Source organism: Lynx rufus, unplaced genomic scaffold, assembly GCF_022079265.1.
Source record: "Lynx rufus isolate CCGP_SWC_20201006 ecotype Redwood Valley unplaced genomic scaffold, mLynRuf1.p SCAF_16, whole genome shotgun sequence".
NCBI classification, from domain to species: domain Eukaryota; kingdom Metazoa; phylum Chordata; class Mammalia; order Carnivora; family Felidae; genus Lynx; species Lynx rufus.
The window spans coordinates 15,363,488-15,386,754 of record NW_025814830.1 but is presented as its reverse complement, the minus strand read 5'-3'; positions in this window follow the sequence as shown (position 1 = coordinate 15,386,754).

Below are 23,267 nucleotides of genomic sequence, written 5' to 3'. Positions count from 1 at the left end.
CCAAGAGTCACCAATGGATACTAGAGCCAGTGGATAGAGGTGTGATGGGAAGCAAGATATTTACTTAGTCTCAAAGTACCTCCCCATGAAATGTTCATTAATTACAAAAGTAAAAAGAGTACTTTTGTAGCAAAAAAAAAAAAAAAAAAAGCTTAGCAGATACAGATACACCTTAGTCAAGTTACCATCATCAGTAATGGGACAAACAAGTCAGATGCCACCTGGTAAGATGCAATTAGAAGATCACAGTGTCACATTCCAGGCAAAAATACAAAACCTGAATCTAAATGTGACGAAACATCAGTCAAACCAAATGGAGGGAGAGTCCACCAAATAACTGGAAATACACATTGAAGTTTTAGGCAGTGACAGGGCATCAAGCCAGCAACTTATCCTCATACTGCTGAAGAATAATGAAGTTTTTCATGCTGCACTGGCCACTCGTCTGTTGGCTTGAAATTATTTAAAAATAGGGGCACCTAGGTGGCTCAGTCGGTTAAGTGTCTGACTTCCAATCAGGTCATGATCTCATGGTTCACGAGTTCGGGCCTCACATCTGGCTCTGTGCTGACAGCTCAGAGCCTGGAGCCTTGCTTCAGGTTCTGTGTCTCCCTTTCTCTCTCAAAAATAAATAAACATTAAAAAAAAATTTAAATACAATACAAAATAAAAAATATCTCTAGAAGATATACAGATGGTAAATAAGCCTATGAAAAGAAAATCATTAGTCACTAGGCAAATGTCAATTAAAATAACAAAGCAATACAACTGTACCCATACCAGAATGGCAAAAATCTAAAAAATTGATGATACCAGTTGCCAATGAGAAGATACAGAGCAACAGGAACTCATGCGGCAGGTGGGGATGCAAAAATGGCATCTTGGGAAGACGGTTTGGCAGTTTCTTACAAAGCTAAGCATAGTCTCACCATACCACGCAGCAGTCGTGCTCCTAGGAATTTATCTATTAAATCAAAAACTTAAGTTCACCAAAAAAGTCTGTACATGAATATTTACAGTAGATTAATTCATAGTCACTTCAAGCTGGAAGCAACCGAGATGTTCTTCAATAAGTGAAGGGACGGGGGCACCTGGGTGGCTCAGTGGGTTAAGCATCTGACTTTGGCTCGGGTCGTGATGTCACAGTTCATGGGTTCGAGCCCCGTGTCGGGCTCTCTGCTGTCAATGCAGGGCCTGCTTCGGATCCTCTGTCCCCCTTTCTCTCTACCCCTCCCCTGCTAGTTCTCTCTCTCTCTCTCTCTCTCTCTCTCTCTCTCAAAATAAATAAATTAATTTTATTTTTAAATTTTTTTTAACATTTATTTATTTTTGAGAGACAGAGAGAGACAGAGCATGAGTGGGGGAGGGGCAGAGAGAGAGGGAGGCACAGAATCTGAAGCAGGCTCCAGGCTCTGAGCTGTCAGCACAGAGCCCGATGCGGGGCCCGAACTCACAAACTGTGAGATCACGGCCTGAGCCGAAGTCGGAAGCTTAACTGACTGAGCCACCCAGGGGCCCAAGATAAATAAATTAATTTTAAAAAAATAAGTGAAGGGCCAAACAGTAGTAGATCTAGTCAGTGGAATATTATTTAGTGATAGAAAGAAATTAGACATGTAAACTCATGAATGAGTATTAAATGCGTGTGACTAAATGAAAGAAGCCAGTCTGAAAAGGCCACATATTATATGACTCCATTCATATGACATGTTGGAGAAGGCAAAGCTACAGCGACAGTGAAGAGATCCATGGTTGCCAGGGGTTGAGGGAGGAAGGAGGCTCAGCAGGGGAAACACAGGTGATACATTTGGAGGAAGTAAAATTCTTCTGTATGATGGACAGATGACATTATGCACGTGTCAAACCCATAGAATGCTATGGCACACAGAATGAACCTTAGCTTGTATAAATTTTTTTAAAAAAATCCCTTAGGAGTTTGGAAAATCTCAGGATGGAATACAGACAATGATAAATGAATTTAATTGTATTACAAATGTATGAAATAACTGAAGGGGGTGCTGACCTACATAACTCCGGAAATGAGTGAAGCCTGAAGACAGAAGGCAAAGGGAACCAGGCGCAGGTACAGAACTCTAGCTGGTAAAACATTTCCCATGGGGGAGGGCTTAGCAATCGTACAGCCATGATATATGAACTGAACAATTAAATAAATGCTTGGAGGATGGTTGGAGCCGGTGTCTCACCACTGGAGTAGGAGTTCACAGACAAGCAAGGGGAGGGAGCTAGAATGACCCACGTGTAATACATTTGAGTTGGAGACATCAGTGTGACCCGTGTTTAGCTTACTGTAGACACATCTGGCTACCTACTGAAGTATTTACGGATGTGTGTAGATACACAAGTTGTGTACACACATATATTTCCTTGCTTTGCCATCTGAGAGGGCCCAGAAGGGAGAAACCCCAGTAGGAATGAATGCACCTGTTGCCCAGATCTTTGTTTGGAATATCATCCTCCGATACAAAGGAACTAGGGTTCTTTGGAGAAACGGTGGGCACCAGGACTGAGAAATACAAAATGAGCCTGGAGCATCCTACAGGGCTTGAGAGTGAGGAAGGGCTCCGTAAAGGCACAAGGGTGAAGCTAGGGACCAACTGAAAAAGTGGCAAAGTTGGCACAATCTGATCAACAAAATAAGTAGCCTGGTAGTGGATTATAAGTCAAAGTATAATAAAAATATTCATATAATATATGAGTGCATATAATATATGAGCCCATATGAGTCCATATAATACAAATAAATTACTGATTAAATAAATGGAGTAGAATCAACACATCTCTATGCAGAAGAATTCCAAATAATTTATGTATGTAGTCTGCCTTAACGAGGTGGAGTATAGCTGCCCACCCCTTAAGCATCACGATTTCCTTCCAAGAAGTACAGTATGGAAAGGGTGGGGAGAAAGTTTATATGGAGAGGCCTGACAAACAAACAAACCTGTCAGGTGATCAGAGTCAGGGGAATGGCCTGTACCCTCGATAGGGTGTAATGACCAGCTACTTCACTTCTGTGGTCTTCCTCTCCACAAGCCACAAGTCTGATCGTGAGAAAACATCAGACAAATTCCAACTAAGGGACATTCTACAAAATGTCCGACCTGTTAAGCTTATCAAAAACAAGGAAAGTCAGAGAAATTGTCACAGGCAGGCAGAGCCCAAGGAGATATGACAACTGAATGTCATGTGGTGTCCTGACTGGGATCCTAGAACAGAAAACAAACAAACGAACAAAAAACAGGACATTATGTAAAAAAAATGAGGAAATGTGAATGAAGTATGGACTTAATAGTGTCTCATTAATTGTGACAAATGTACCACACTGATGCAAGATGTCAGTAACAGGGGAAACCAGGTGTGGGGTATATGGGAACTCTCTGTCCTACCTTCCCAACTTTTCTGTAAGTCTCAAACTAATCGAGGGGCACCTGGGTGGCTTAGCCCTTAGCTCTGTGCTCAGAGCCTGGAACCTGCTTCAGATTCTGTGTCTCCCTCTCTCTGTCCCTCCCCTACTTGTTCTCTCTCTCAAAAATTAGTAAACATTTTTTTAAAAGTGTCAAACTGGGGCACCGAGGTGGCTCAGTCGGTTGAGTGTCCGATTCAGCTCAGGTCATGATCTCGCTGTTCGTGGGTTCGAGCCCCGCGTCGGGCTCTGTGCCGACAGCTCAGAGCCTGGAGCCTGCTTCGGATTCTGTGTCTCCTTCTCTCTCTGCCCCTCCCCTGCTCATGCTCTGTCTCTCTCTCAAAAATAAATAAACGTTAAAAATTTTTTTTTAATTTCAAACTAGTGAAAATAAAACCTCTATTAAGAATTCTTTTTAGAATTTTTTAAAGTTTGATATTACGATAGAGCAACAATCATTACCTACGGACGCTCTGCCGCTCAACTGCAACGCTAGACAGAGGTCGTGCGAAAGTGTGGGAAGTTGCACTGGTCAGGCCAAGCCTGCTGGTGCGGCTGCCTTGCCTTCGTTATGGTATCCTTCCCTGCGCTTGCCCGAGGCTCGGGTTTAGTCTGTTCCTCTGTCCCTGGATGTGGGGATGTGGTTCCTGAGAGCCCCCCCACAGGCCTGGTGCGGTACTGCAGACGTGCTTCTGAGCGCTTCAGAGAGAGGCTCTACCCCTGCTTCCCTTGCACGTGTAGTTTCCCCCGTCCTTTTGCACTCGCTTGCCGCTTTACACAATCGTCTCTGAAAACGTCCTTGAAACCTTAGATGTGGACACGTGGCAACGTTTCAGTGTCATTGCGTTTGAAGTAATCAAATAATCTCCGAATTAAAAAATAGATAAAATGAAGTGGTCAAGCTATGTGTTCTTTTTCTTAATTTTTTAAAAATGTTTATTTATATTTGAGAGAGAGACAGAGACAGACTCTAAAGCAGGCTCCAGGCTCTGAGCTGTCAGCACAGAGCCCGATGTGGGGCTTGAACTCACTTGCCGTGAGATCATGACCTGAGCCGAAGTTGGATGCTTACCCAACTGAGCCACCCGGGTGCCCCGTCAACCTGTGTTTTCCTTGAAGAAAGGCAGAGCAAGGCAGACCACGGCCCCCATCCCTGTCTTGGACCTGAGCTCCTATGTGGTCCCAGACTGGCTTGGGTACTATGGATTGTCACTGGTGAAAGCACCAGGTCAAAATAACAAAAGTAAAAAAGAAAAGGCTCCTGTCTTCTGATCTTCTTCAAAAGGCTGGTGATCTAATGGAGACTAAGCAAAGCAAAACCTCCCAGGTGAACCTAACTGGAGAGGTGGGAGGCCATCGCTTAGCTCCAGGGGGAAGCTTGCATGGGTTCGCGTTTACACAGAAAAGTCACTTTACTAATCACAGCAATACTCCTGAGAGTTGGCCGTGGCTGATGTCACCCTCTCTTTACAGAGCAGCGGGCTAAGTTCAGGAGGGCAGATGGCCAGTCCGTTGTCAGAGGACCAGGAACTTTCCATTCGCCCTCTCCGTGACAGGCCCAGGCTGCCTTGACCCCACGTCAGCATGGGAGAAGAGGGGATACCTGGCAAGGCTCCCAAAGACATGCCCACCTCAGGATCCTCACTGAGTGAGGTCAGGGACAGGGTGAGAGCCGCCTCCACCCCACACCACAGACAGCATTCAGGACAGGTGCACTGATAGGAAACGTACATTCTTTGTCACTAGAGTTTAAAGTTGGTTTGGCAAGCATGTCAGAATACCTGCTACACTCTTGTTCTGGGTTGGTGCTAGCCGTCCATGTGGAATGTTCCAAAACTGCCTTGGGCTTCAGCTAAGAAGGCAAACTCTGGGAGGCCCTTGGTCCTTAAGAGTCTTCTTTTTAAATGAACAAACTTGGTTTCTAGAGCAGTATTTGCTTCGCAGAAAAATTAAGTAGAAAGTACTGAGAGTTTTGATCTACTCCCTCGCTCCCACACAATTTCCCTTGTTATTGACATCTTGTATTGCTGTGATGCATTTGTACAATTGATCAGCCAACGTCAATACATTATTGTCAATTAACAGCTACATAGTATACATTAGGTTTCACTCTCTATGCTGTACATCATTCTATGGGTTTTCACATGGACCCACCACGACAGCATCATGCAAAACAGTCTCAGTGCCCTAAATACCCGTGTCCTCCACTTACTCATCCCCCCTCTCCCCCCGAGTCCCCTGAACCCCTGGAAACCACTGATCTTCTCACTCTCTCTGCACCTCTGCCCTTTCCAAAATGTGATAGTTGGAGACAGATGGTGTGTAACCTTTTTAGATTGTCTTCTTTCACTTAGAAGTATGCATTTAAGGTTCCTCCGTGTCTTTTCCATCTGGAATATACTGACAAATAGAAATGAAATGGTCGGGGAGTGGCTGGGGGAAAGGATGGTTGGGAGAGGGCCGCAGGGCTCCTGGCTCTGGTGGCCCTCCCTCTCCAGTGAAGAAAAGAACCCAGAAGTCTCTGTTTAAATGTTGCTAAGTCAGGGGCACCTCGGTGGCTCAGTCAGTAAGCGTACGACTTCAGCTCACGTCATGATCTCATGGTTTGTGAGTTCGGGCTCTGTGCTGACAGCTCGGAGCCTGGAGCCTACTTCAGATTCTGCGTCTCCTCCTCTCTCTACTCCTCCCCTGCTCATGCTCTGTGTCTCTCTCTCTATAATAAATAAACGTTAAAAAGAAATTTTTTTTTAAATGTTGCTAAGTCTGAAGTACCTTTGGGGTGTCTGGAAAGCAATGTGTTCCCTGCGAGGACCCAGTAAATGATAGCAAGTGCTTCCTGGTTCCTGGGAGTGCCCAGGGTTCTAGCTGGTAAGGGGCAGGCATGCAGGTAAGTGGCCCAGCAAAGACCCTTCTCCTTTTCCAACCTTAGTATTAAAATTTCTTTGATGGTCCAGTGAGCCTTGGATCCAAGGACAGAAAGAGTTCATGAAAAACCATTCAAAGAACTAAAAATAACTCCCTTATTTCTCAGCTGGACTGGCTTTGCTCAAGTCTTGGGAAAGGCAAGGAAAAAAAAAAAAACCAACTTGAGAGTGGAAATCCATGGCAACAAGCAAGTTCTGTTTATGGATAGCATCCCAGGGAAATGAAATGCCTGGCTGCTACAGAGGAGAAGTGAAGGTGAAGTCATATATATCCATCTACTTTGCTCTGACTGAGCCAACAGGAAACTCCTACCTGTTCTATCCATCCACGAGAAATAAATTCTTATATTTTTGTCTGACAAGACATGTGCCATACTGTCTCGGGACTTTCGAATAAAGACTATAACATACCACTCTGATCTCTGACCTGGATTTCAAGCTGGCTTTATGTAGCATATGGATCACCAGGAACAGGGGACAGAATGAAAGCAGTGAGTGTCAGTAGATGTAGGCTGTAATTTCTAATTAAAATTCTTGTCGCTGTTTCATTTAAACCGTTGACTGCCTAACTTCTTCAACTCTCTTCCGTAAATTTTCCAATTGGTTTCAAGCAGACAAAAAACTAGTGATCCTTCCTCAACTGTCTCCAACTATTTTAGACACAGTTCAGAATCTTTTTCTTGTTGTCCTATTATTTCCGGTTCTTGGAAAGCCAATTCTTCTGTTTGCTGCAGCAGACGCTCCCCCACGGTGGTTTGCAATTTATGATCGTGAATTCGACTTCAGTAGGGGTTCCTTTGCCGGGGAGTCTCATGTGCCTTGAGGTACAAAAGGGGCCTAACGGGAGCCTCTGCTAGGGGTGCGACCCTGCCACCCGAGATCCTGAAGCGCCGCTCTCGTTTCTGACCAAAGCCACTCTTGGAGTCCATCAAAGACACCATTTATCGACATCTACGTCAGGGCTCGATCCCCGAGAGATCCATACCGCCCACAAAGAAAGAGCCAACACCACAGGTGACCACATGCGTTTTTGAAGGCATTTCCCCTTCACCCGGCACCAGTGACCATCCTGAAAGATGCTTCTCTGCATGAATAAGGACATTCACATTTCACATCTTCTGCTTCCTCCTGCTGGGCTCTTGGCCAATCAACGCTTCCATCAACTGATATTCCTCACAAGCTAAAGAATCAGCTCTCACACCGTATAGACAAATAGGGTCTCCTTCGTGGATGTGCTGGTACTGTCCATGTTCCACCGCCTGGTGGTTGTAAACATTAAAAACAAAAACAAAAACATGCTTCTGGAGAGCGTGGCTAGAAGAAAAACATCCCTTCTATAGACAAACAGGATAGTCTGACGTTAGCCATGACTCACCCTACCTTCTCCAGCCACCATGTGGGGCTCGGCTAAGCAAGACAGATGACAGAGAGATGGATGAGGCAATGACCACCAGAAGCTTTGGAACATGGCATGGAAGGTAAGAAAACAGGAGAGAGAACAAAACCAGCCATCCCTGGCTGGTGAATGATGACTCTGGAAGTCTAGAAAAGGAAGGAACCAGGAGGCCAGAGGGGCAGCACAGAGGATGGGAGGGTAGACGATGGGCACAGGTTCCAGGCGGGTGGGCAGGGGTTGGGGTGGGAGTCCAGGAGGCAGGCTGGCATCCTGCGAATGAGGCCAACCCTCTGAGGCCCCGTCATCTGACACCGCTGGGGTCCTGGCTTTGGCCGGGAGGTGGTCGTCATTGTGCACCCCCTCCATGATGAAGAATCCTAGGACTCCGACACCACTGTTGCCACCACCATCAACCCTGCTGACACAGCACATCGGCCCAAGGGCAGGCCTCAGACTGGAAGACTCTTCTAGGCTCGGCGATACAGCAGCTTGGAAAAGCTGGTGATTCACGGTGGAGCAGAAGCAGCCCAGCCAGGGTCCCTGTGCCTGCTCCCCTCAGCTAGGACTCCCTGTCAAGGACACGTGTTCCTAAACCCCTTGGGCCATGCAGGTTAAGTGAGAGATCATGCCTACAGGCGTGCGAGCAGCAGAGGGAGGGGGAACAAAATCCCAGGGACAGGAACCACATGAGGCCCTGTCACCCAGAAAGGACTCTGCCTGCAGCATAAACAGCAGGACAGGACATCTGTGATCAGGACCAGGTGACTGGAGGGGCACCTGGCATGCATACACATCCCTGAGATCCCAGATTTGGCGTTGTGAGGTGAGGTGAGATTTTCAGAACACCTTGTAGCTGTGAACACACTGATTCTTTTTTTTTTTTTTTTTTTGAGAGAGAGCGAGTGCATGCACATGATACGGGGGTGGGGGGGGTGGGGGTGGGGAAGGAATGGAGGAGAGAGACAGAGAGAGACAGAAAGAATCTCAAGCAGGCCCCGTGCCCGGCATGGAGCCCAACGTGGGGCTCGGTCCCACAACCCTGGGATCATGACCTGAGCCGAAATCAAGAGTCAGACTCTCAACCGACTGAGCCACCCAGGTGCCCCGAACCCTTTGATTCTAATCCATCTTCTAAACACTGAACACATTCAAATGGTGGGGTTTTCACCTGGGCCGGGGCTGCCCACGGTTTAAGTGCAGAGCACACATCAATAAGTGCCTGTGGCCCACACCTCATGGTTCTAATAAACATGTGCCCACTATCCAGTTAGTCAAGTATTTATAGCATCTTCCAAGTCACGGGCATGGTTCTAAACATATGGGGCCAGTGTAAATGAGACATTCTTGGCCATTGATCTATCCTCCAGAGATTCACGTCCAGGCAGGGAGAAATAATAAAGCAATAAACAAACAAGATAAGTTCAGAGGACAATGAATGCTATCAAGAAATTAATAAATGTAGGGGCGCCTGGGTGGCGCAGTCGGTTAAGTGTCCGACTTCAGCCAGGTCACGATCTCGCGGTCCGTGAATTCGAGCCCCGCGTCGGGCTCTGGGCTGATGGCTCAGAGCCTGGAGCCTGTTTCCGATTCTGTGTCTCCCTCTCTCTCTGCCCCTCCCCCGTTCATGCTCTGTCTCTCTCTGTCCCAAAAATAAATTAATGTTGAAAAAAAAAAAATTTAAAAAAAAAGAAATTAATAAATGTCAATGGTATACAAAGGCACAGGGGCTGGGGGCCAGGACAGAGTCGTTGATTAGGAAAAAGCACGTCTCACAAGGTGGTTTTAAGCTGTGATCAAAATGACAGGGAGAAGACAGGTGTGAAGTTAGAGGCAATAAGTTTCCAGGCAGGAAAAATAGCAAGTGCAAAGGCCCTGAGGCAGGGAAGGGCTTGAGGAGTTTCAAGGACTGGAAGAGGCCAGGGTGGCTGAAGACTTTGGGAAGGAGGAAAGTGGAATGAGAGGGGCCGGGCAAGGGCAGGCAGGCTGCGCTCTACTCCGAATGCAATAGGAAGCCATTGGAGGGTTTTAAGTGGGGGCATGACCTGCCAAATCTTCTTCTACAGAGCCCCTCAGGCTGTGTATGAGGAATGGGCCCTGGGGGGACAAAAGAACAACTGGGTGCCTGCTGGAGCCTGGTGCATTTGTCAGGTAAGAGGAGATGGAGGTGTGAACAAGGACAGGGCAGGGCACCTCCCTCTCTCGGAGATGCACAACGCAAGGTAAAGAAGGCGGTTTTACGTGGTCCGGCCCAGTGCTTCCCAAACTTCCCAGATGATGAAACCCTTTTATCCTGGAACTCCCCTTCACCCACTCCTGCATTTCATGGAACACACAGTGGGAAATGTGGCTAAGTTCTCATTTACCAAAGTCGTCTGCTTTGCTGGTTTTGCCCCAGCCGGGTGGTCTGGACATGAGACTGTATTATACTGACTTGGCTACAACAATCGATTGTTCCAGAATCTTGGGGGCACGTAGGTGCTGCTTTTCCCTTTCTTAACATAAGGAGTCCAAAAAGAATTTAGAAAAGGAACCAATTCCCAATCAAGCATTCATCATTTACAGACACAGGTTCCTGCCTGTCCCAGAAGATGCCAGAAGGGATAACACTTTCTGCCCACGAGCAGACTCCTGTCTCTCCCTTTGGGTTTTCTGGGTGTCTGTAGGATAAGCAGAACTCTGCAAAAATGACATTACCACGGAGGCTAAACAGCGAGTTTAAAGAGTGCAAAGTCCTCGCTTTCAAAATGCAGGCCGTTATTCTCATCAGAATACTGTATGCGCCAAGACAAAGGAGAAATGCAACAGATACAATCTGCCTGTGGTGGGATCAATTACCATACCTCGCTGTGACGACCGTGCACTTCCTTCATTCACGGGAGCAAGAGATTTTGCACGAAAGCTTCTCACCTAAATGCTACTGTTACATACCATTCGCAAAACATGACACTAATGTAAGCATCTTCGAAAACACTTCCATGTACACATGTTAAGAGTGGGAAAGTAAACCACACTCAAACCGGCAAAGTTGCTGCTCTTCGGGGAGTGAACGAAAAGGTAACTGCAAACAAAGGTGCAGAAGAGACGTCCTCCCAGTCAAGATTTACCGGCTCACACTGTGCACGGGACTCGTGCCGGATGATGTCAGGGGCTCGGGAACACCGGTTCCCTGGATTCTGGCTCCGGGTTCCATTCTGCTGCTGGGCCCAGGGACACATTCTAGAGCCCACCCAGACAGCACACACAATGCATGGGATGCTTCCCGCTCGACATGATGTTTGGGAATTAAATCAGTTGCTTCAAACTGTAATCCTTGGATGTACCATAACAGAGAGATCTTGAAATATGCCGTGCTCACGTTCCCGGGGCCTGCTAGAATTTGTCCTTTAAAACCAACTATGACAACCAGAAAGGTCTAACCTCTGAGATTACAGTCTCTTGTTCTAGAAATAAAGGGAGAGGACAAAGGAAACACGTGCTTGGTTTTCACCGCATTTCAGAGGACAAACACGATGCTTAGGCACGGGGCCTGGAAGAAATCATGTGTTCACATGTGCGCACGCACCTCCACCTGGAGAAAGGGCTCAGGTGACTTCAGCTCATGGCTTTTCAAGGGCGGACGATGCTGTTCGGTCGTTCGCCTTTGCTGCAGTAGAACCAGCTCCTGTTTCTGCATCTGTGGCAAACAGAGTCATCCTCCAAATTCCCTTTCCAAGTTACTGTAAGACTCTCAACCCACGTGTACTCGTGACCCATGGCGGGGGGGGGGGGCACCGCCTCAGCAGCACCTTCCAGAGACTTCCACGGCAGGCCAAAACAGTGGTTTGCTTCACACTCTTCATGTGATTTAAATCGTAAACTCTTGATGATGGCTTTTGCTTCTGGGAACATTAGTGCTTTCGTTAAGAATTCTGTTAGCGGTTGAGCCACAGAGAGACACCAGCAGGCCAGCCATGGGAACAAGCCTGATTTGCCAGCACAGATTGGCTTATCCCCTCACCAGGTTTCCTCCTCTAGTCCTGGGACGCCAGGTGTCTAAGAGCCAAGGAGAACTCTTGTAGGTCGGTAGGGGAGTGGACGAGGAGGAGCCACAGTGTCTATAAAGATACGCTCAGGGGCTCAGCAGTGCGGGGACAGGCTAGGTGCTGAGCCCTGAGCAGGTACCATCCCTGCTGTCTGGAGGGCTCAGGGGAGCCGGCACAGAGGTGGGGCTGGACGGACATGGACAAGGGAAGAGTAGGGGTGGGGATGGGGGGTTCTGGGCCATCATATGGTGGCAGCTGATGCACTGGTGCCCAGTAGGGTCAGCCCCAGTGAGACTGGCCCGGCCAGAGAGGGGAAGGAGGGTGTAAGAGAGAACCAGTGGGCTCCAAGCCTGAGCTAAGGGATTCTCAAAGAAACCCAAGACAGTGTTAGTGGCCGACAGCCTGAAGACAACTGCCCGGAAGGAAACATGTCTCTGCTGCCTAGAATAAGATCCCGGAAAGGCCGACAAGAGTAACCTCAGTGACACAGTCAGCACCCTGACCACAAAGGTCACTCCTAATAGCAACGGTTCAAGAGGCAAAGAGGACGACACCTTCTCACCATCTCCAGCAGCCTTTCATTGCCATCAAGAGGGTGGGTGGAACAGTCTTCTGGATGGACTGCTCACCCCTGAAATGCGGGAGGCCTGAGGTCCTGGGGGGCTTTATGGCTGGCCTTCAGCCATCTGTCCCCAAGCAGCTCCAGGGGCCTCAGGGTGGCTTAAACACGCCACAGCTGACTTCTGATTCAGTGACTTGGACTCTGGGGATGACTTGGGCATTAAATGGAAGCTCCAGGCAAGGCTTGCCCCGGCCTCCTCAGGAAGAACGCTTTACTCTGTGGCTTTCTCAGGCTTCACGATCAAAAGCTTAGTGTTTGAGGCCAAATGCAGTGACCAAAAAAAAAAAAAAAAAAAAAAAAAAAAAAAAAAAAAGTAAGGAAGGAAAGGAAAGGAAAGGGCAGGAAAGGACAGGAAAGGAAAGGAGGAAAAAAGAAACTTCTTTCTGACAAATAACAATTTTTATCTACAGGTCTAAAACTTCCGGGGATATGCTGAATTCAGCCCAGGAGGATGTGCTGGGGGAAGCTGTGTCAACAGGCTCTGAAGCAAACAGACATCCGCAGAAGCCAGGACTTAGACAAAGGAGAGCGGGTGTGAGGGGACACACAGGAAGTGTCCCCAGGGCAGAAAGTCTACACGACCTTTCTCTACAGGCAGCTCCTGGCCAGTATTCACCTGGAATATCTTTGGCCCACGTCCAGGTTAAATGCCAGTTAGAAAGCTCTGCCCACTCGCTCTTTCTGGGCAGACAGCAACAGTGGTGAGCTCTAATCATTTACAAAGGTCACGATCGGGAGCGAGCCCCGGAGCAGTCATTTAAAATTCGATTGATCCCTATTTGTAGTCAAGGAAAGAAAATGGGCACTTGGACTGTATTGTAATTATGGGGCTTCCAGGCAACCGTAAATAGATGTGCAATCTCGATACTGGCAAATACCTGGGAGAAGAAATTATTACTCTGGTATCGCACGTTGCTAGGAAAGGTCGAAGATAAAATTGCGCATAAAAAAAATCAATCATCTTTTAGCTAATTTGCCCTGCTCACCACCCGTCAGGGTTATCACAATTATCAGATGTCTGCCGAATATATTAAGGATGAGGGTCTACCTGCGAAAAACGATCGCCAGGCAAGTGAAGGCCTCAAACGCAGTGGCGACTCTGCAGAGCTGACAGCAGGGTGGGCTGCAGGGGCCGCAGCTCAGGGACAGGGTAGCAGAGCTCTCCAGACCATCTCGGAAATGAGCTTCAGTGCCCTCCCCGAGTGGGCACTGCAGACACCATCCCTATGCCCACTCTGCTGATGACGGGGGACAAAGGGCTTCCCCAGCCCTACTGGAGAAGGAAGGTCTGCTTGTCCTGGGAGTGACGGAGAGAGGACCAGTGGCCAGCACCTTCTGTGCAGCTTAGTCACAACAGGCTAGGCCTGGAGCTTCGACATCCATAAGCTTAACCCTTGCCGCAACCCCCGGAAATAAGCATTAGCCCCATATCACTGATGGGGAAACAGGCACACTGAGGTTCAGACATGTGGCTGAGGCCACATGCAGGGAAGTGGCAGAGGGGGGTCCAGAGCCAGCTGGAGGTAGTGACCAGGTGGCACCTCATCCCATCTCAGGCGGGGTTGCACCAGCACCTCCAAAAGAGCTGAGGGAAGGGGTGGTTATGCCCACTCTCCAAATCTGCGTCTGCCCCTCTTCCACACGCCTGAAGAATCTGTCCCCCTTTGCATCCTTAGGAACCACAAGGCACTAGGCAGAGATGACACTTGCTGGGGCAGCTGGGTGGCTCAGTTGGTTGAGCGTCCCACTTTGGCTCAGGTCATGATCTCACAGTTCATGAGTTCGAACCCCATGTCGGGCTCGCTGCTGTCAGCCTGTCAGCGCAGAGCCTGCTTGGGATCCTCTGTTCCCCTCTCTCTGCCCCTCCCCCAACTGGCGCTCTCCCAAACATAAATAAAATCTTTTTTTTTAATTTTTTTTTTCAATGTTTATTTATTTTTGGGACAGAGAGAGACAGAGCATGAACGGGGGAGGGGCAGAGAGAGAGGGAGACACAGAATCGGAAACAGGCTCCAGGCTCCGAGCCATCAGCCCAGAGCCTGACGCGGGGCTCGAACCCACGGACCGCGAGATCGTGACCTGGCTGAAGTCAGACGCTTAACCGACTGCGCCACCCAGGCGCCCCAATAAAATATTTTTTAAAAAATGACACTTGCTGGACGGCAGACATTCCCTCTGTCAACCTCATGGGAAGCAGGGCTGGAGGGCTGGCTGTGGTTCCGCTTGGCGATGGTCTCTCACATCTGCCCCCTCTCCTCAATCCCACCTTCACGGTCATTACTTACTGAGCTTGGTGTCCCCGGAGCTTAGTGACAGCCACTATAGGGACTGGCAGCACCTCTCTCAGGAGTGATGCATATAAAGTCAAGATAACCCATTTCCCATTTCCCCACGTGGAAATAGCAGTGCTGGGACACCGGAAGTGGGCTGGGCATGGACGGAGGTGACAAAAGTACAGCCTTTTCTGGGAATCCACCTGCTGCCATGGGGCAACCTCTAACAGTATACTTACTTCTACAAATCTACACCAGGGAAATGATCAGGGTGTAGACAGATTGATGCACAAAGATGTCGACCACAGTGTTGTTTATAATGTGAAAAACTGTGAAGAACTTAAATATCCAGCGTTTGGGATGGGTCAAGTGCATTACGGCACTGGATAGACTAGTAAGGGCAATTGCAATGCTTTGTATAAAGAGTTTCTGGAGATAGGAGAAAACGTTCATGAAATGACACTAAGCAACAGCTATCACAAAACCCACGTGTAAAATGACATAAAACCTTATGAAGAAAACATTCACAGATAATTTAGGACTACGGGGGGTGTGGTTCTGCTTCCATTGACATCTGTTCTCAAAATTATCCACGCGGAGTCTTCCTCTTCCCCAAGCCCACAGCAGCCCCAGGAGCCCCATTCAGTTTCATCAGCAGGTGCTATTCTGTTTAATTGTTGCAGTAAAATACACGTAACATAAAATGTATCATTTTAGCCATTTCTAAGTGTAGGGTGCAGTGGCATGAAGTAAGGACATTCACATTGTTGTGCAAACGTTACCACTACCCATCTCGGAACACTTTCTATCATCCCAAACAGAAACTCTTGTGCTCTAGTCTACTCTCTGTGGATTTGCCTGTTCTAGGGACCTCATATAAGTGGAATCATACATTTGTCCTTCTACGCCTGGCTGCCTTCATTTAGTCCAGCACATCTTCAAGCTTCATCCAAAATGGTGCACCCTCCCCACCCTTACCTCCACGCGGTCAGCGGTCACTCCCATTTGGCAGCTGAAGAAACTGAGGCTCACGAAGTTAGAGCGGAGGCTTTTCTTCAGTTTGACTGACTCCATCGCTCGCGGCGGGCGGCAGGAAACCTGCCGTAAGAGGTCCAGAGTCAGGCAAGGGGCAGTGGTCTGGCCTCTTCACACTGAGTTATCTCATGCTGAACTTGCATGAATGCACAAACCCCCAAATCCAGAGAATAAATGGCACACTCCAAAAGCCTGCCTCGGGCCGCCAGTGTATTGCACAATATTCCCATCCTTCTGGGGAGCTGGTCTCTGGCACCCTGGCCTTGCCACCTTCCTCCCCCCCACCCCCCCACCCCCGCCCCTGCGCATGGGCACAAGGTGAGGGGACAGCCTTGCCCTCCAGGCCAGCTGCAGACCAGCTTATACTCTCCTTTCAAATCAGTCCTCTGGGGCCACTTGGTGAGGGTCAGGACAGTCAGGACTAGTGGTCCCAGGAACTGGTCTTTCCCCAGCAACCCCGGCTTTTTACTTCTGCCCGGGAAAGCGCCCCCACTCTGAAAACTCCACTATAGTCACCAGCGAATCCTTGCAAGTCGACCTCTGTTAAAGGTATGTTTTCCATGACCCAATCACAACAGCTAATTAATTGATACAGTCCTCTTAAACAGGTATAACACCTGCTAACAACACACATCTGATAGAATACAATACCTGTGAACTGCTGCTAGGCAATTATCAAGTTCCTACTCTGTTTAATACAACATATTACATCATACTGTGGTACAATAATCTTACAAATGGCAATCTCGTCCTGCTGTGTATCATTTTAATCCTAAAGTGATTATAACTGAAGATCCGGACAGGCCTGTCCCTGCAAACCTGGTTTTGCTCAACTCTCTCCCACTATCCCCAGCTTGAACAACCACAGGGCCTCCTCACTGGCCTCCTTGCCTTCCTCTTGCCTTCCTTGGGTCTATTCTTTCCACGAGAGACAGAGTGACCTTTAAAAAATATAAATCAGATTTACATTCCCGGCTTCAAAAGCTCCAAGAGCTTCCCATGGCCTGCAGGCTGTGCCCCAGCGGTGTCCCAGTCTCATTCTCCCCACTGGCTCTACAGGACATGGCGTCTTCCCTCTCCCTTGAACACCTGCCCCAGGGCCTTTGCACTGGCACACCCTCCTCCAGTTCTCTGCCCAACTGGGTCTTTGTCACCACTCACAGTCAGTGCTGCTGTCACCTCCTTAGAGAGACTTTCCCTCACCAGTCCAGCTAAAGTAGCCCTGTCACTCTCTGTCACATTGTCCTGATGTATTTTTTCATGCATCTTATCCGTATCTAAAATTCTTTATTTTTCTTTTTTAAAATATTTTTTAATGTTTATTTTTGAGAGAGAGAGACTAAGTGTGAGCAGGAGAGGTGCAGAGAGACAGGGAGACACAGAATCCGAAGCAGGCTCCAGGCTCCGAGCTGTCTGCACAAAGCCCGACGCGGGGCTCCAACTCACAAACTGTGAGATCATGACCTGAGCCCAAGTTGGACGCTTAACCATCTGAGCCACCCAGGCACCCCAAAATTTATTTATTTTTAATTACATGTTTACTCTCCAAGGTCAAACTCTCCGAGTCTGTGTTGGTAACTGCTATGCCCTCAGGGACTATCACACATGAGGCACTCGGTAATGTTTGTTGACTGACTGATGTAATAATCTTGTTTTTAAGAAGTCCCTTTTGAAAATATTTTTTTATTGAGTATAGTCGATACACATTACATTAGTTTCAGGTGTACAACATAGTGATTCCACATCTCTATTCATTATGCTGTGCTCACCACAAGTACAGCTACCTTCTGTCACCATACATCCCCATCACAATGTCATTGACTGTATTGCCTATGCTGTGACTTTTATCCCTGTGACTTATTCATTCCACAACTGGAAGCCTATGTCTCCCACCCCACTTTGACCCTTTTTACCCCTCCCTACTTCCCTTCCCTCCCGTAGCCATCAGTTTGTTCTCCATATTTATAGGTCTGATTCTGCTTTTTGTTTCTTTATTAATTTGTTTCATTTTTTTACCTTCCACATGTGAGGAAAATCATATGGTACCTGTCTTTCTCTGTCTGACTCATTTCACTCAGCACAATACCCTCCAGGTCCAACCGTGTTGTCACAAATGGCACGCGCTCCTCCTTTTTCATGGCTGTGTGATATTCCAGCCACATCTTCCTTATCCATTTATCTAACTTCCTTTTACTCTAAGGCTCCCTCAGCCTCCGTCTTATGATTCTCCTCCTCGAAGGAGTTGCCTCCACTTTACCACATCTGCCCCCTCCCCCAGTTAGATGCTGCCCCCTCCCCTCCACCCCACTGCAGCTGCCTCTACCGAGGCCACAAGGGTCACCTGCTCTGGTGGCTTCCAGAGTCTCAGCCATGCCCCCAGGTCAACCTGCCTGGATATGCAAACCCCACCCAGTGCTGACTGGACTGAGCACCGTCCCCTGACCCTGCTCCTCTTCCTAGGCTCCCCATCCCAGCAGGTGCCCAAGCCAGAAACTCAGGAGCCTGGGGCATGTGCTTTCCGTGTCTTGGCTGCCTCCCCTGGGCACATGTGATTCAGCACAGCAACCACGAACAGTCTCATGCACACAGCCTAGGTCCCATCTCGAATGCCTCAGCACCCACCAGACTTTTCAGCGCCCACGGGTGGCCATTAGCAGGACGTGGAGAGATAATGTCCCTGGGTCACTGTGATGGTTAGGTCTATGTGTCATCCTGACTGGGCCACAGGGTGCCCAGATGTTTGGTCATACTACTTCCGAAGGTATCTGTGAGTGTGCTTTCAGATGAGATTAACATGTGCGGTTGGTAGACGGGATAAAGAAGACTGCCCTCCCTCATTCAGGTGGGCCTCGTCCAACCTATTGAAGGTCTGAATACAACAAAAAGACTGATCCTCTCATGAGTAAGAAGGAATTCTCCCTGCCTGACTATTTGACCTGGGACATCAGTTTTTTCCTGCCTTCAGAATTGAGCTGAAACATTTGTTTTTTTCTGGGTCTCTAGCTTGCTGGTCACAGATTTTGGAATGTCACAGAGACAATCTCCATATTCATGTGAGCCAATTCATTATAATAAATCTCTTTATATATATATATATATATATATATATATATATATATATCTTTATAATAAATATTTTTATAATAAAAATTATTTACATTATATCTCATATAATAAACCTTAATAAATCTCTTTATATATATCTCTCTTTATAATAAATATTTTTATAATAAAAATTATTTATATTATATCTCATATAATAAACCTCAATAAATCTCTTTATAATAAATATTTTTATAATAAAAATTATGTATATTATATCTCATATAATAAACCTCAATAAATCTCTTTATGTATATCTCTCTTTATAATAAATATTTTTATAATAAAAATTATTTATATTATATCTCATATAATAAACCTCAATAAATCTCTTTATAATAAATATTTTTATAATAAAAATTATTTATATTATATCTCATATAATAAACCTCAATAAATCTCTTTATAATAAATATTTTTATAATAAAAATTATTTATATTATATCTCATATAATAAACCTCAATAAATCTCTTTATATATATATCTCTTTATAATATTTTCATAATAAAAATTATTTATATTATATCTCATATAATAAACCTCAATAAATCTCTTTATAATAAATATTTTTATAATAAAAATTATTTATATTATATCTCATATAATAAACCTCAATAAATCTCTTTATATATATCTCTCTTTATAATAAATACTTTTATAATGAAAATTATTTATATTATATCTCATATAATATACCTCAATAAATCTCTTTATATATATCTCTCTTTATAATAAATATTTTTATAATAAAAATTATTTATATTATATCTCATATAATAAACCTCAATAAATCTCTTTATATATAATCTCTTTATAATAAATATTTTTATAATAAAAATTATTTATATTATATCTCATATAATAAACATATATATATATATATATATATATATATATATATACACATACATATATATATACATATAGCCGTCGTATTGGTTCTGTTTCTCTGGAGAATCTGACTGATACAGGCAACCACCAACCAGTGGGAAAATGGAGCCAGTGGATTAACGCCTCAGCTTCCTGTCCTTCTGAGGGACAATTCTGAGGAGTACCCCGTGTGGTTTCTCTGGCCACCACAGTCTCCAGCCCAGTCATGCACCTGCACGGGAGTCTCTCCCTTCCCTGCTCTGCTCCCTCTGTGCTCACCCTCTGCTTCCTGGACTCACTCCTACACCCACAGCTGAGTCTCAGGCTGGCTCACAGCAAGACCCAACCCGGACACGTCCTAGGTGCTGCCAATTCCGCCAAAAGACACATCCGCTCAGCCCCTGGTCTGGTGGATTCCACCCACAGGTCTGTCTGACGGTGTCCGTATGGCTTCCTGTGGCTGCTCTAACAAACTACCATGAGCTCGACGGGTTGAAGCAACAGAAAGGTATTCATTCTCCCACGGTCCTGGAGGTCAGAAGTTACAAAGCTGTGTCCCTGGGCTGAAATCAAGGTGTCAGCGGGCCTACACTCCTTCCAGAGGCTCTAGGGAACAATCTGGCCCATGCCTCTTTCAGTGTCTGTGGTCATTGGCGTTCCTTGGCTTGTGGCCACATCGCTCCTGTCTTTGCTTCCATGGTCACATTGCCTCCTCCTCTTCTGTGTGTGTCAAATCTCCCCCTGCCTTTCTTTCATAAGGATACATGTGATGACATTTAGGGCCCACCTGGATAATCCTGGATAATCTCCCCATCTCAAAATCCTTAACTTAAGCATGGCCATAAAGCCCTTTTTTGCCATTATAAGGTCACATCTGATATCGTTTTTTAAGTTTATTCATTTATTTCGAGACACAGCACGCAAGCAGGGGAGGGGCAGAGAAAGAGGGGGACAGAGGATCCGAAGCAAGCTCTGTGCTGACAGCAGAACCCAACGAGGGGCTTGAACTCACAAACCGTGAGGTCACGATCTGAGCCAAAGTCGGACGCTTAACCGACTGAGTCACCCAGGTGTCCCTAGAATCTGTTATTGCTGAAGGGCCATTATTCAGCTATCACAATCTTACCATGACCCCTCCTGTGACTATTGCAGAAGGCCTCCTTTATGACCCCATCAAATCCATTCTCCAGGCTGTCACCAGAGATGCCCTTCTGGAAGGCAAACCTGGTAGCCCCATGCTCACAGACACTGGATGGTCTTCTGCTACCTGCAGACCGGTGCTGATGGCCTAGGCAAGGCCGCAGCCCCCTGCACTGCCTCTCGCTCTCCAGCTCTAGCCCCAGATGCACTGGGGGCCGGGAAGGCTCTGGAGCCCTGTGCATACACGGAAGGGCCTGGCTCCAGGGTACTGCGGTCAGGCAGGAAGGCAGATGCCAAATATTTAGGAGAGCCCAAAATTCCAGGTTTGTTGGTTTGGTTTTGAATGTAAAACCTCTCAGTGTTTAAATGCTGGCAGCTTATTTAAAAAGAAAATGTAACATAGTATAGGCCACACAAAGCGGTCTGCAGGCTGCCCTTCGGCAAACTCTCTGCCCAGCAGCTGGACCATGTTGCTCCTTTATGGCCCCAGGCCTTTGCCTGCTCTCACCCCTTTGCTGGAAACACTCCCCTGACCATCCCGCCCCAGCCTCAGTATGCTCCTTGTCTGACAAATCCCTGTTCTCCTTTGCTCTTAGCTGGCACCTCTGGTGGCCTGAGTCCTGCCCCAGCTTACATCTGCAGGGATGGTGCCTGCCCACGGTCTCCGTCTCCCTCCAGACCCTGATCACCTCACAGATGAAGACGCATCCCCTCGTAGCAGAGAATCTGGCCCCTAGGGAGCACTCAACAGTTATCTGCAGTATTATGACCATGTCTTCACCCTTAAGAAAACATCCAACGTTTTATTTTCAGAACATAGCCACAGAATCACCAAATTTGGAAGTATAAATATGGGTTAAAGTTGTTCCAAAATGAGCTCTTAAATTTAGACTTCAGGATTGTTTGGTCTACTCCGGCAAAGGACAGACGGGAGCAAAATAGCTGTGGCCTGCATTTTCTGGGCAGATTCACCACTCACCGATTTGTACGTGGTTGGCTGAGAGCACTCGGCAGGTTGTCCCGCTGTTCAGGAAGTGGGACCCCTGCTCCCACCCGCACACCCCTTTATCCAATACACCAACACTACTGTGAGCACCACCAGTCATTCTCATGAGCGTGAATGGCGATCACTTCACTGTCTTGTGTAGACCAGCTTGACCTCACTTGGCCTTGTAGCATCCCACACCCCCCACTAGGAAGGAGATCAGGTGTCACCACAATAGGAAAGTCGAGCTGCTGGGAGTTTACACTCTTGTATTAACTATTACTGTAAAGGAACACACCATAAAGCATAGAATGCTTCCCTCATAATAACCAATACAAAGTAATGAAGCCAAAGTTCAGACATTAGATCGCAAAATCAATTGGAGCATTGTCTAGGTGGGATTCAGGGAGGGGCGGGCAGCATATATTTGGCCCAAATGAGCTGGGAACAGCCATTCCTGAAACAGAATCGAGTGGCTTTGCGCTTTCCAAGCTGTCTGCCATCGGCACACATTACCCTTAGAATCCAGTAAAAAGATGAACATTTTACATGTGTGGAGAAACTGTTAACTCTAATTAGCAGAGGCTTTCTAAGAGCCCACAATGCCACTGAACTTGGGAGTGGGGGTGGGGGACAATGGGAGGTGGGCAAGACTTTGCCCTCCAGGAATTTGTCACACACTTGGCAAACATGAGCATCACGTGTGGCACTTAGCCCACAGTGGGGGCCACGGTTGGTGGGCACCCAATGGGGGTGGCGTGGGCTGAGAGGGCCTCATGTCCCGGGAGAAAACTTGACGAGGCTTTCAGTTGCTATTTTAATACTGCTTTCATTTCACTCTGTGTGTGTGCGTGTTCCACATCTTCATTTTCTTGTCACTCATGTCACTGAAGCAAATGACTTGCTAAAGGAACAAAGTCTGGCACCAAAAGTGTTCTTTACGTTCACAGAGACCCGGGTTTCTGTCGGAGCACCGGTGTGTTTGCGAGAGGCCCCAAGCACGTGGCCCCTCCTGAGAAGCATCTCCCAGGCACACTGGCTCTCTGAGGGACCATTTCAGTGCCCGGCATACATAAATGATGCTGATTAAATCTTGCTGGATTACAGATCAATCCACACCACTTGTCTAACCCTGGACAGCGAAGCCTGATGGCAGTGGGAGCATCCTGGAGACAGTGGAGTCATGCCTCCTGACTTTCCCCAGGTAGAACGCACTAAGCAGATTTGGGGGCTGCCGAACTCCTCTAAGTCAATATTGCGACATCACTGTGAACTTGAGCCTCATGCGGTGACCTGAAATGCTCGCTCCATAGACAGGACTTATCTGACAAGAAGGTGCTCTCACCCACGGAGGTGAGCTGGGGCCCAGGGATTCCTAAGTTAGAAAGGGGTCCAGATCTGGGTCCCCTGGCTCCGCCTCCTGCCTGGCGCAAGCCTGACCACCCACCATAGGGAAGAGGGACTTTGTTTAAAAAA